This window comes from Thamnophis elegans, chromosome 2, assembly GCF_009769535.1.
Source record: "Thamnophis elegans isolate rThaEle1 chromosome 2, rThaEle1.pri, whole genome shotgun sequence".
Taxonomy (NCBI): Eukaryota; Metazoa; Chordata; class Lepidosauria; order Squamata; family Colubridae; genus Thamnophis; species Thamnophis elegans.
Window position 1 is genome coordinate 169323504 of NC_045542.1, and position 11472 is coordinate 169334975.

Consider the following 11472-nt stretch of genomic DNA (forward strand, 5'->3'; position numbering starts at 1 on the left):
GTTATGTTGGTTTTCCATGGTGGAAGATTTACTGATTTATTTTTTTATTTTTTTATGCACAGTATATAAGTGATTGTATAAAATGAAAATGAAAATGAAATAAAACAGATTGATTGAAGAAGAAAATCCCTATTCCTGCCCCTGAAGAAGATCCATGTGTTGCAGCTAAGAGATGACCAAGGGAAAATTTGTTATGGAATTGCAGAGAAGAAGAAAATTATACAAGATTACTATGGTAAACTCTATGAACAGGAGAATATAGAAGAGGGAGGAGTTAAACAATACTTACAAGAAACTAACCTTCCCCACATACCTAAAGAAATGGAGACTTAAATTTAACCAGGTTGGGACAGGGGCTTTGGAGTACAAACCAATTCAAAGACTGTGAAATTTGGAGTAAGAACTACCAAGTTTGGAATATATGGAGAATACAATCTGTCTTGTACCAGTAACAAGATTCCCTGAGGTCTAGCATCATTTTTTAAAAATAAATTAATGTTGATTTAAGACAGGGTCCTTTTGGGGCCAGCCCTGCTGGGCAACTTTGAATGGCTTCAGTGGTGGTGGAAAAACAGGACTGTGACACCTCATAGGAACTCTAAGAGGAGCCAGGAGATTATTCCTCAATAACTCCCTGGAATGTTCTGCTATATTACCTTTCCCCCCTCATCAGCAACTCTTCACAGCCATCAATTCTGCCCTCTGCCCAGAAAACACTAATGCATGTTTCTCAGAATGCTGGGTTATAATCCAGCCAGTTGGACCATCTGGACCTCCTGGAGGTCTTCAGCATGAGTCCTTCTCTATCTCAGGGAAGAGGAGCTGCTGCCCAAAATTTAACTAGCTGTCCTCTCTTTTTCTCACTTATCAGACCTGTGAAGGAAAAATTTCCATTCCAAAGGGACAACTGATCAAGTTTCTCAAGAAAAGCGTCCTTCTTCCCCTGTCTAAGCCACAGAAGATGAGATTCTATCACAGCTGATGCTCCAACCTAAAGTTAGCTCATAGGTCATCCTGACACTTGCTAAAGTTTATTTAAGTTTATTTAAGAGACAAAACTCACACCTGGTTTGGGTGGGTGGGGGAAATCCATCCTCTAGTCCAAATGTGTCAAATTTGATTTCATTGAGGGCTGCATCAGGGTAGTGTTTGACCTTGGGAAGTGGGTGGCCAGGGTGGGCATAGCCAACTCAACGTCACTTGTTGAGCCTCCATGTTTGGCCGCAATGGCCTCCTGCAGCCCTCTGCCAGCAAAAACAGAGCTCAAGAGGGCCGCACAAAGGAAAGGAGGTTTAGAAAAGTTTGTTATTAAATATTATGGATGTTTAGCTAGAATAGGACATAAGGATTCAGTGTTATTGGAGGATTTTAGAAATATTAAATGAAATGCCAGTATGTGGCTATGTATTAAATTTCTGTATATTTTATGATGAAGGACGTTTAAATAATTATAGTCAAACATAAATGAAGGTATAAGGGTAACATGTATAAATATTTGAATTAAAATACTTGAATTAATATGAATTATGCTTGATGACTGTGGAAGAGATGCATGAAAACCTTTTGTAACCAACTGATACACTTTCTACAGTATGTATGGATGATAATTTTTTTATGGTTTTTTTTATGTTTAAAAATACAAAAAAATACAAAAAAAGAGAGGCACCATGGACTGGTCCTTCACTGTTTCCAAATCTGAGCCATGGGCCTTGAGTTTGACACTCCTGCTCCAATCTTTCCAAGGTATCTGTGATCATGGATTTCCTGGAGTTTCTTTGGGGCTGAGTCCCTTCTGCTTGGGATGTTCTGATCTAATGCTCTGCTTTGCAGTAGCTCCTCAAATGTTTGAACACTGTTATGTTTCCCTGCCCCCAGTTCTTCTTTTTTACTTCCTGCAACTGCTTTTCATACACTTTAGCCTCCAGTCCCTTAATCATCCTCATGGCTCTTCTCTATAGTCTCTCCAATGTCTCTACAGCTTTTTTATATTGTGGTGTCCAAATTTGGATACAGTGTTCCAAGTGTGGTCTTACTAAGGCTTAGTAAAGCTGTACTAATATTTCACATGATCTTGTATCCTTCCATTAAGGAAACAGCCTAGGATTTATTTTGGGATGTTGGCTATTCCTGTCAGTTTAGTATCATCTGCAAACGTGATGAGTTCCCCTTCTATTCCCTCATTTAAGTCTTTTATGAAGCTATAGAAGAGTGCTGGGCCTAAAACAGAACCTTGTGGTACCCCACTACTTACTTCCCTCCATGTAGATGCAGTTCCATTAAGGACACCTCATTGAGTACAGTTTGTTAGCCAGTTACAAATTCACCTGGTGGTAATGCTGTCTATCCCACATTTTTCTAACTTAGCAAGAAGTAGGTTGTGCTCTATTTTGTCAAATGCTTTGCTGGTCTAAATCCACTACTCTATGTCCACAGCATTTTGCTGGTCTACTAATTTAGTTACTTTGTTGAATAATGAAATAAGATTGGTTGGGTATGGTCTATTTTTTTTAACAAACCTGTGCTGGCTTCTAGATGTTCACAAGTTATAACCAGAAGCCCAGAAGACAAGCCAGGATCCAAGAGGATCTTGACAGACTTGAACAATAGGAACAAAAGGAAATGTGGAGAAAAGCAAGGTTTTACACTTAGGCAGGAAAAGCCAAAGGTACAAGAACAGATTAGGTGACACCTGGCTCAAAAACAGTAACTGTGAGAGGGACATTGGAGTCCTCCTGGACGATCACTTAAACATGGGCCAGTAGTGTGTAGCACCAGCCACGAAAGCTAATACAATCCTTAGTTGTATAAATAGAGGGATAGAATCAAAATCATAGACTGGATCCCAGTTCATAAAAAGCACCTGTTAGGTAAGCTCCCTGTTGGGAGAACGAGTGCCTTCAGAGAAGCGTTGTGAGAGTTGTGTTGGAGAACACACAAAGCAGCATACAGAGACACTGCAGTTTCAATAGGCTTTTACTTTCATGGAAATAGAGGTATCAGAGTCCATCAAACAGTCCAAGTCATACACAGATAAGACAGTCAGTCATCAATGTCTTTCACTTAAGGGATAATCCAAATAACATAGTCCAGTATCATATAATCAGTTCAATACTCAAAGTTTACTAGCAGTTGAAAAACTTACATTGCTCAGGCACTCAGATCAGATCAGCCCAGCAGCAAACTACACAGAGGGAGCTGATGTTCTGGCTCCCTCTTATGGCCGATTGAGGAAAACAGCAACCAATCACATTTTACAATATGTTTAAAGAAACAGGTACAACATTGTTACATGATTTATATATTGCCAACCCAACCGTTAGAATTATATTCCTAACAGCATCCACAAAAGAGAAAAGAAGATGGATCAACAACATTCAACAAGCATTATGGGGCCCAATTGGCAAAAGAAAGCTCAGGAACATTATTGGTTGGAAACATGTGGAAGAGGCTTTCATCCTGCAATAGACAGACAATGTCTAAAATGATGATGATGAGAATCACATTATGTATTAGTACGCTTTATAAAGCCCTAGTAAGATCACACCTGGAACATGTGTCTAGCTTTGGTCACATTCCAAAAATATGCTGACACTTTGGAAAAAGTGCTAAAATTAAGAGGATTAAAGGCTGTGGATTAAAACATACGAAGAACAGTTGCAGGAACTGAGTATGACTAGTCTAGAGAAAAGAAGGACTAGGAAGGACATGTTAGTAGTAATCCAGTATCTGAGGCTCTGCCACAAAGAAGAGGGGTCACCTTGTTTTCCAAAGCACCTGAAGTCAGGACAAGGAACCATGGATGGAAGCTAATCAAGGAGGGAAGCAACCTGAAAGGGGCTTATTCGTCCAGACGTTGCGAAAAAGAGATGCGCGTGTTATAAGGAAGGAAATGGGGTTTTTCGCCCACGAAGCTGCTGAGGATTCTCCCGGGAACGGAGGGGGCTGAGGAGGGGATCCGGCTGGGCTAGGAGGGATCCCTGCAGATCGTCTCCTCTTCTTCCTGATTTTGCTGAGGGTTTTCTGTGGCTTCTCTTCGGATTGGGGGGGGGGGTTGTCTGTGACCCCCAAGTCTTCTCTGGCTATGGGATGCGCCTCCCCGCTTCTCATCCAGCGCAGCAACTGTTCCCATGGCACAAATCTTCATCTGTAAAATGCACGGAATGGGTGGTGCAGGAAGAGGGGTGTCCCGGCCAGCCCCCAAAAGGGCAGTCGAGGCTCTGAGTTTGGGGTAGGGGGAGGGGAGGAAGCATTTATCTTTAATTAATGTATTTATTTTATTTATATTTATTTACGCTGAGCTTGTGGATCAGAAAGGTCGGCAGTTCAAATCCCTAGCGCGGCGCCGTGAGTGAGTTCTAGTTACCGGTACTTGTCCCAGCTTCTGCCAACCTAGCAGTTGGAAAGCAGTAAAAAATGCAGGTAGAAAAATAGGAAGCACCTTTGGTGGGAAGGGAACAGCGTTCCGGGCGCCTTCGGCATTTAGTCATGCCAGCCACATGACCACAGAGGCGTCTTTGGACAGCGCTGGTTCTTCGGCTTTGAAACGGAAATGAGGATCGCCCCCTAGAGTCGGAACCACTAGCATATACAGGTATGTACGGGGGGAACCTTTATCTTTACCTTTTAAGCATTTATGTGAGCGGCAGCACCAATGAGAATTCTCCCTGCTTGAGCGTCATCGATTTCCAGGCAGAGTCCTTTGTGACTTCAGCTGAAGAGGAGAGAAATAATTCCGCGCAGAGAAGCGAACGAAGTGGGAGGGGGATCGGTTGGGGGGGGCTGCAACTCAAGCAGGGGGAGGTGTTCATGGCAGCCCTAGAAGGGACCCTCCACTTTCTTTGCTCTCTTTACGATTCTCAGCCAGGGATTCCAGCCCCCCCACTTTTCCCCCACCCCCACGTTGAGATCAACAACAGCGATTGTTGAACCAAAAACTGCCCGGCTATTTGCGGTGGGTCAGAAAACCCCACAGCGCTGGGTAAAATCGGCCCTCCGGCAGCCCCTTTGCCAGGAAGGGAGCAAAGGGGAGAAGCTTCCGGGAAGGGTGGGAAGGGCAGTGAACCCACATGGTTAGGGAAGGGACACTCCCACCGAGGAAATGTGCGTGTGTGCGGTGCTTGTGTGTGTAAAGACGCCCATGGACTCCCCAGCCAGCCCGCTCAGAGACGAATCCCTAGTACAGATCTCCTGCGTGAGCAGGGAGTTGGACTAGATGACCTCCAAGATCCCTTCCAACTCTGTTACTGTTACACGCTGTTACTGTTACCCCCAAGTCCTCGCTGGTTGTGGAGCTGCTGCGCCTCCCCTTCAGTCATCGCCCGCAGACCCACTCCACGCCGAGTCGGTGGGGGGGCAAAAGGAACCCTATACTCCCCTTCAGGGCTGGCATTAACCCCTCTTGAATTGCACCACTCCAAGACTGAAGGGATCCCCCTCCCTCTTTCTCTGCTTCTCTCTCTGCGCCGAAATATCTTCTCTTGCGGGTAAAGTCAGGAGAGACTCTGCCCAAAGACCGATGACGCTGCAGAAGGGAGGATTCTCACTGGTCCCTCTGCTTTTCTGGACAGTTCGAGGAAAATGCCCCCCCCCCCAAGTTCAGACCCCACCCCATTCCTCCTCTGAGGCTGGGAGCATCCGCGTCTTTCTCCTCTCTCTTTTGGGGTGCTTGTGGGGCAGCATCCATGGGCTCTGCTGGGCTCCCCCTGCTGCTGATGGTGGCGGCGCTGGCTCGGATCCCCGGAAGCGAAGGGAGAAGGAGGCCCCCGGTAAGGAAGGGGCTCGGCGGGGAGGGAGGAAAGGAGGGGCTGGGATGCGCCGTCAATGCTCCTGGGGGAAGAGGGGGAGGAAAGGGGTTGAGACCCCAGTAATGGAGTAAAGGGTCGAGGGCAAGAGAGTCGGTAGCCTCAGAAGCCTCGATCTCCGTGTGCTCTCTGCTTCCTCCCTCGCTCCACTTCGCTCAGGGGGCCCGAAAAGAGATCGCCGTCTCCCTTCGTTATTACTGTGATGGGGAGGGGGTCGTGGGGAAGCCGCCGAACGGCGATAAGATGCAGTCGGACGCCCCCTCGCCCCTCCGTGACTGGGTGGGAGTGGGACCTTCCGGCCCCGTATTATACCCGAATACGGTTGCCTCCAAAGTCGGTTGAAACCAAGGCCTTTTCCAACCTGAATCTACAAATGCCACCCGAAAATATAAGAAAATGAGTTCTTGCAGCTTCAAACACGTGAGTTTTTTTCCCCTCGAGGTTGTGAAAATCGGGCAAGATTTGAGCCTCGATCCCTTCTGGGGGAGCCTCTGACTTTGGGGAGGAGACCAAGACTCCCACACGCCATAATCCTCCATTGGATGATCAGTGAGGGAGGGGGAGCCACAGGTGGGAAACTGATGAATGGTATGGGAGTTCCGAGTTGTTTCCCACAATTGGCTCCCCACATCTGTCCCTATATTGAAGGGGGCTGGAGACCCCCCCTTTAAGGTGGTCTTTGGGGGGCTGCAGCGGGGGCTCTATTGGGGGGGGGGTGAGAGGTGAGAGCCCTGAATCCAAATCTTGGAGTTGTGCCTGCAGAAGGAATCACTGGCCTTCTTGTCTGCAGATAGATCTGGTCTTCGTTCCACTTGTCCATCGGGCTGCCCCAAAGGAGAGAACGCCATGTATCTCCTGAGATCGCTGTCGAAGTAGTCGATCTCCTCCTACTCGATCATAAGAGTCCAGTCCAGGTATCACAGCCGCTGTGTCCTGTTGAGGAAGCGGCATTCCGACTTCCACTGGACCAGGAAATGGGCTGGTGAGGAGGAGGACAATGAAGAAGGCCTTCAAGAAGGAGTCCAGGGCCAATGCAAGATGTACCTGAGAAAGGAGGATTGAAACTACCTAATTTAAAACTATATTATGATGCAGTGGTATTATCTGTAATTAGTGATTGGACTCATTTAACCAATGATAGAATATTGAATATTGAGGGACATGATCTGGTATTTGGTTGGCATGCTTACCTGTTATTCAACAAAAAATTGGACAACAATTTTAAAAGTCATATTTTAAGAAATGCTTTACTGCGGGTTTGGAAAAAATACCAATATAAATTAAATGACAAGATACCCATGTGGGCAATTCCTAGACACACAATTGAAAATATGAATATAGCACAAAAACAGGACAGAATTACTTACAGACAGCTTCTTACCTCAGAAAGGGGGGTATTACAATTAAAATCTTTAGAGGTATTAAAAGAGGAGAAGGCAGTTCAAACATGGTTCCAGTATGGGCAATTACAGGCTAGGTGGAAAATAGATCAAAAAATTGGTTTTATCCAAGTTGAGGATAATCTGTATAAACAAATAAGAGATCAAAGCTTAATGCATATAAAGAGGATATATAATGTATTAATACAGATGGATTCAGAAACAGAATTAGTTAAAGATTGTATGATAAAATGGGCTCAAAATATTGAAGAACCAATAATGTTGGATACATGGGAAAGAATCTGGGTAAGAAATGTGAAATTTACACAAACTCAAAATCTGAGAGAAAATTTTTACAAGATGTTCTATAGATGGCATTTAGATCCTAAAAAGTTGGCTTCTATATATCCGAATGTACAGCCTAAATGTTGGAGGTGTGGTTCTCTCGATGCTACATATTATCATATATGGTGGACCTGCCAAAAGGTTAAGGCATTCTGGATAAAAATATGGTGGGTTATGCAAAATATTTTTAAAAGAAGGATAAAGTTTACTCCTCAGTTATTTTTACTAGGTATATGTACTGACTTTACGGTTCCACCACAAAACCACGGTAGACTAAAGCGCGTGTGACTAAAGCGCGGTGACAAAACCGCACTGTCAAAACCGCGCGACAACAGCGCACCAACAACAACGCGCCGACAGAAGCGCGCTGTAACATAACCCTAAAAATAACCCTAAACCTAACCCTAAACCTAACCCTAAACCTTACCTTAAGTTAAATCGTGCTTCTGTCGGCGTGCTGTTGTGGGCGCGCTTTCGACATCGCGGTTTTAGCGCCGCGGTGTTGTCGGCGCGCTTTAGTCTACCGCGGTTATGTCGTGCCACGGACTCTACAGTGGTAGAGACTAACTTGATTCTGCACCTAATAACTGCAGCAAGACTGTTGGTGGCGCAATACTGGAAGAAGGAAGACTTGCCTACAACTCAAGAATGGACATTGAAAGTTACAAACTTAGCCGAGATGGCTAAAATATCGGCATATCTTAAAGATCACTCAAATGAGAGATATAAACGAGACTGGAAAAAATGGATTGACTATACACAAAATAAATACGGGACCAAGAAATTCCAGTTAGCCTATGCTTAAGATCAGAAATGATTTAAACTGTTTAAAGTTAGTTCAGTAAGAAGAAGCTAAGGTCAATGCAGAATGTCATTAATTTCTTTATTTCTTTTTTCTCAATAGATTTTAGACTGTGTTAGTTAAAAATCCATACCGTGTACGGGTTCGGGGAAGTCGGGGGGGGGGGGAGGAGGAGGGAGGGTGGAGGGAGGGAGGGGCATACAAAAAAAATTGTACTTCAATGTTTTAATGATTGACGAATGATGAGATATTTGTGTTTTTTAAAAGAAATAAAACCTTTAAAAAAAAAAAGGAGTCCAGGGCCTATTGTCCCCAGCCACTAGTAGAGGAGGCGGGGTAGGACTCAGGCCCAACGGAAGAGAGGTGGGACAGCTGCTATGAAAGGCTGATGGTAGGCACCCCCTGGAAGAACTTCCAACTCTGTTACTGTTCACGGCTCCCCCTCCTTTTCTGCTACCCCCCCTCCGACTTCCCCGTCCCTCAGGTGGCAAGTCCTTTCAGGAATTCACCGCAGCAGGCCCCGGTCACGAAGGCCCCCAGCACCGCTCCCAGGAACAAGAGGGGCGCCCGTTGCAGAGCCATCGCCCTCCAGCCACGTGCGCCTTTCCACCCGCAACTCGGGACACCGGATTGCACCCAACAGCCCAAACCATCAGCCGAAGGAAAACCCCGCCCCTTCTGCCCCCGCCCCGCCCCGCCCTTCGCGCTCCAGAGCGATGAGTCTCCGGGGCTCAAGTTCTCCACTCCCCCCTCCAAGGTGCGCAGATCTGCGAAGGAAGAGAGGAAAGTGAGCCGCCCTTTTTCTGTCCTCCGACGCCCAGGAAGGGGGAGCGGGGACCTAGGCGGTCGCTGCCCCTCGACTCATTGGGATTCCCTTTAGAATAAAGTTTAGGTGAGGACCTGCCAAGTTTAGCACAGGGAGGCGATCTGGTTACGTGTGAATGCAGCCCCAGGGATGCCCTCCGAAGAGAAGTCCGTGTTTGTTGGGTAGACTTTTGGCGAAAAGTGAATTCCTTTCCTTTCCCTTCCTTTCCTTTCCCTTCCTTTCTCTTTCCTTTCTTTTCTCTTTCCTTTCCTTTCACTTTCCTTTCTCTCCTTTCCTTTCCTTTCCTTTCCTCGTTTCTTTTCCTTTCCTTTCTCTTTTCTCCCTTTCCTTTCCCTTGTTCCTTTATATGTTGAAACTTTATTTCAACATATAAATAACAAGAAAAAAAGTCAAGGAAAGTATCTCCTGCTTGAGCAGGGGGCTGGAGTAGAAGACCTCCAAGGTCCCTTCCAGATTGTGTTCTATTCCATTCCATTCCACTATTTTCTATTCTATTTTCTATTCTATTTTCTATTCTATTTTCTATTCTATTTTCTATTCTATTTTCTATTCTATTTTCTATTCTATTTTCTATTCTATTTTCTATTCTATTTTCTATTCTATTCCATCCTATTCTATTCCATTCCACTATTTTCTATTCTATTCTCTGCTATCCTATTCTAGTCCATTTCATTCACCTATTTTCTATTCTATTTTCTATCTATTCTATTCTCTGCTATTCTATCCTATCCCACTCCATCCCATTCCATTCCACTATTTCCTATTCTATTTCCTATTTTATTTTCTATCTATTCTATTCTGTTCTGTTCTATTATGTTCCATTCCATTCCACTCCACTCCTCCCTATTCTTTTTTAATTTAAAATTTAAAAAAAAAGCTTTTACAGCATTTAGGTTGTAAATTCGGATACATACAAGCCAATTTTTTAGGATCTAAATGCCATCTATAAAACATCTTAGAAAAATTCTCTCTCAGATTTGGGGCTTGCGTGAATTTTACTTTTCTTACCCATATCTTTTCCCATGTATCCAGCATTATTGGTTCTTCAAAATTTTGTGCCCACTTTATCATGCAGTCTTTAACTAGTTCTGTTTCCAAATCCATTTCTATTAATACATTATATAACCTTTTTATATGCATTTGACTTTGATCCCTAATTTGTTTTAGTAAATTGTGCTCATTTTGCGTAATACCAATTTTCTGATCTTTTTCCATCTGGCCTGTAACTGTCCATACTGAAACCATGTTTGAATTACCTTTTCCTCTTTTAATACATTTTAGCTGTTATACACCTCTTTCTATAATGAGAAGCTGTCTATATGTGGTTATACCCTGTTTTTGGTCTATACTTATGTTCTCTATTGCATGTCTGGGAATTGCCCACATAGGTATCTTGTTGTTTAGTTTATGTTGATATTTTTTCCAGACACGCTATAGAGCATTCCTTAAAATATGACTTTTAAAATTCTTATCCACCTTCTTGTCATATATCAGATAAGCATGTCAACCATATACCAAATCATGTCCTTCAATGTTAAGTGCTCTATCGTCTGTTGAATTGATCCAGTCACTGATTAGTGATAAAATTATTGCTTCATAGTATAGTTTTAAATTTGGCAATTTCAAGCCTCCTCCCTTATGTACATCTTGCATTATTTTAAGTTTTATTCTCGGCTTTTTAGCAATAGCAATAGCAGTAGACTTATATACCGCTTCATAGGCCTTTCAGGCCTCTCTAAGCGGTTTACAGAGAGTCAGCATATTGCCCCCAACAATCTGGGTCCTCATTTTACCCACCTCGGAAGGATGGAAGGCTGAGTCAACCCTGAGCCGGTGAGATTTGAACCGCTGAACTGCTGATCTAGCAGTAGCCTGCAGTGCTGCATTTAACCACTGCGCCACCTTGGCTCTTGGGCTCTTTTTCCCTGCCCATACAAATTTGTTAATACCCTTCTGCCATTCAAGCAAATTTGCATCTTTTTTAAGTATTGATATCATTTGAAAAAATATGGAACGCTTCACGAATTTGTGTGTCATCCTTGCCCAGGGGCCATGCTAATCTTCTCTGTATCGTTCCAATTTTAGTATATGTGCTGCCGAAGCAAACACCACTCCTATCCTATCCTATCCCATCCTATCCCATTCCATTCCACTATTTTCTATTCTATTTTCTATTCTATTTTCTATTCTATTTTCTATTCTATTTTCTATTCTATTTTTTATTCTATTTTCTATTCTATTTTCTATTCTGTTCTGTTCTATTATGTTCCATTCCACTCCACTCCTCCCTATTCTTATCCCCATTCCACCCATCCCATT

General features: G+C 43.8%; 1 non-coding gene across 1 annotated transcript; it reads right to left on the reverse strand.

Moving 5' to 3' along the window:
- Positions 1 to 11155: 11155 nt before the first annotated feature.
- On the reverse strand, positions 11156 to 11262 carry LOC116505103. The gene has a single exon (XR_004254892.1). It is a non-coding gene; the product is annotated as a U6 spliceosomal RNA (small nuclear RNA).
- Between the last annotated feature and the right edge of the window lie 210 nt (positions 11263 to 11472).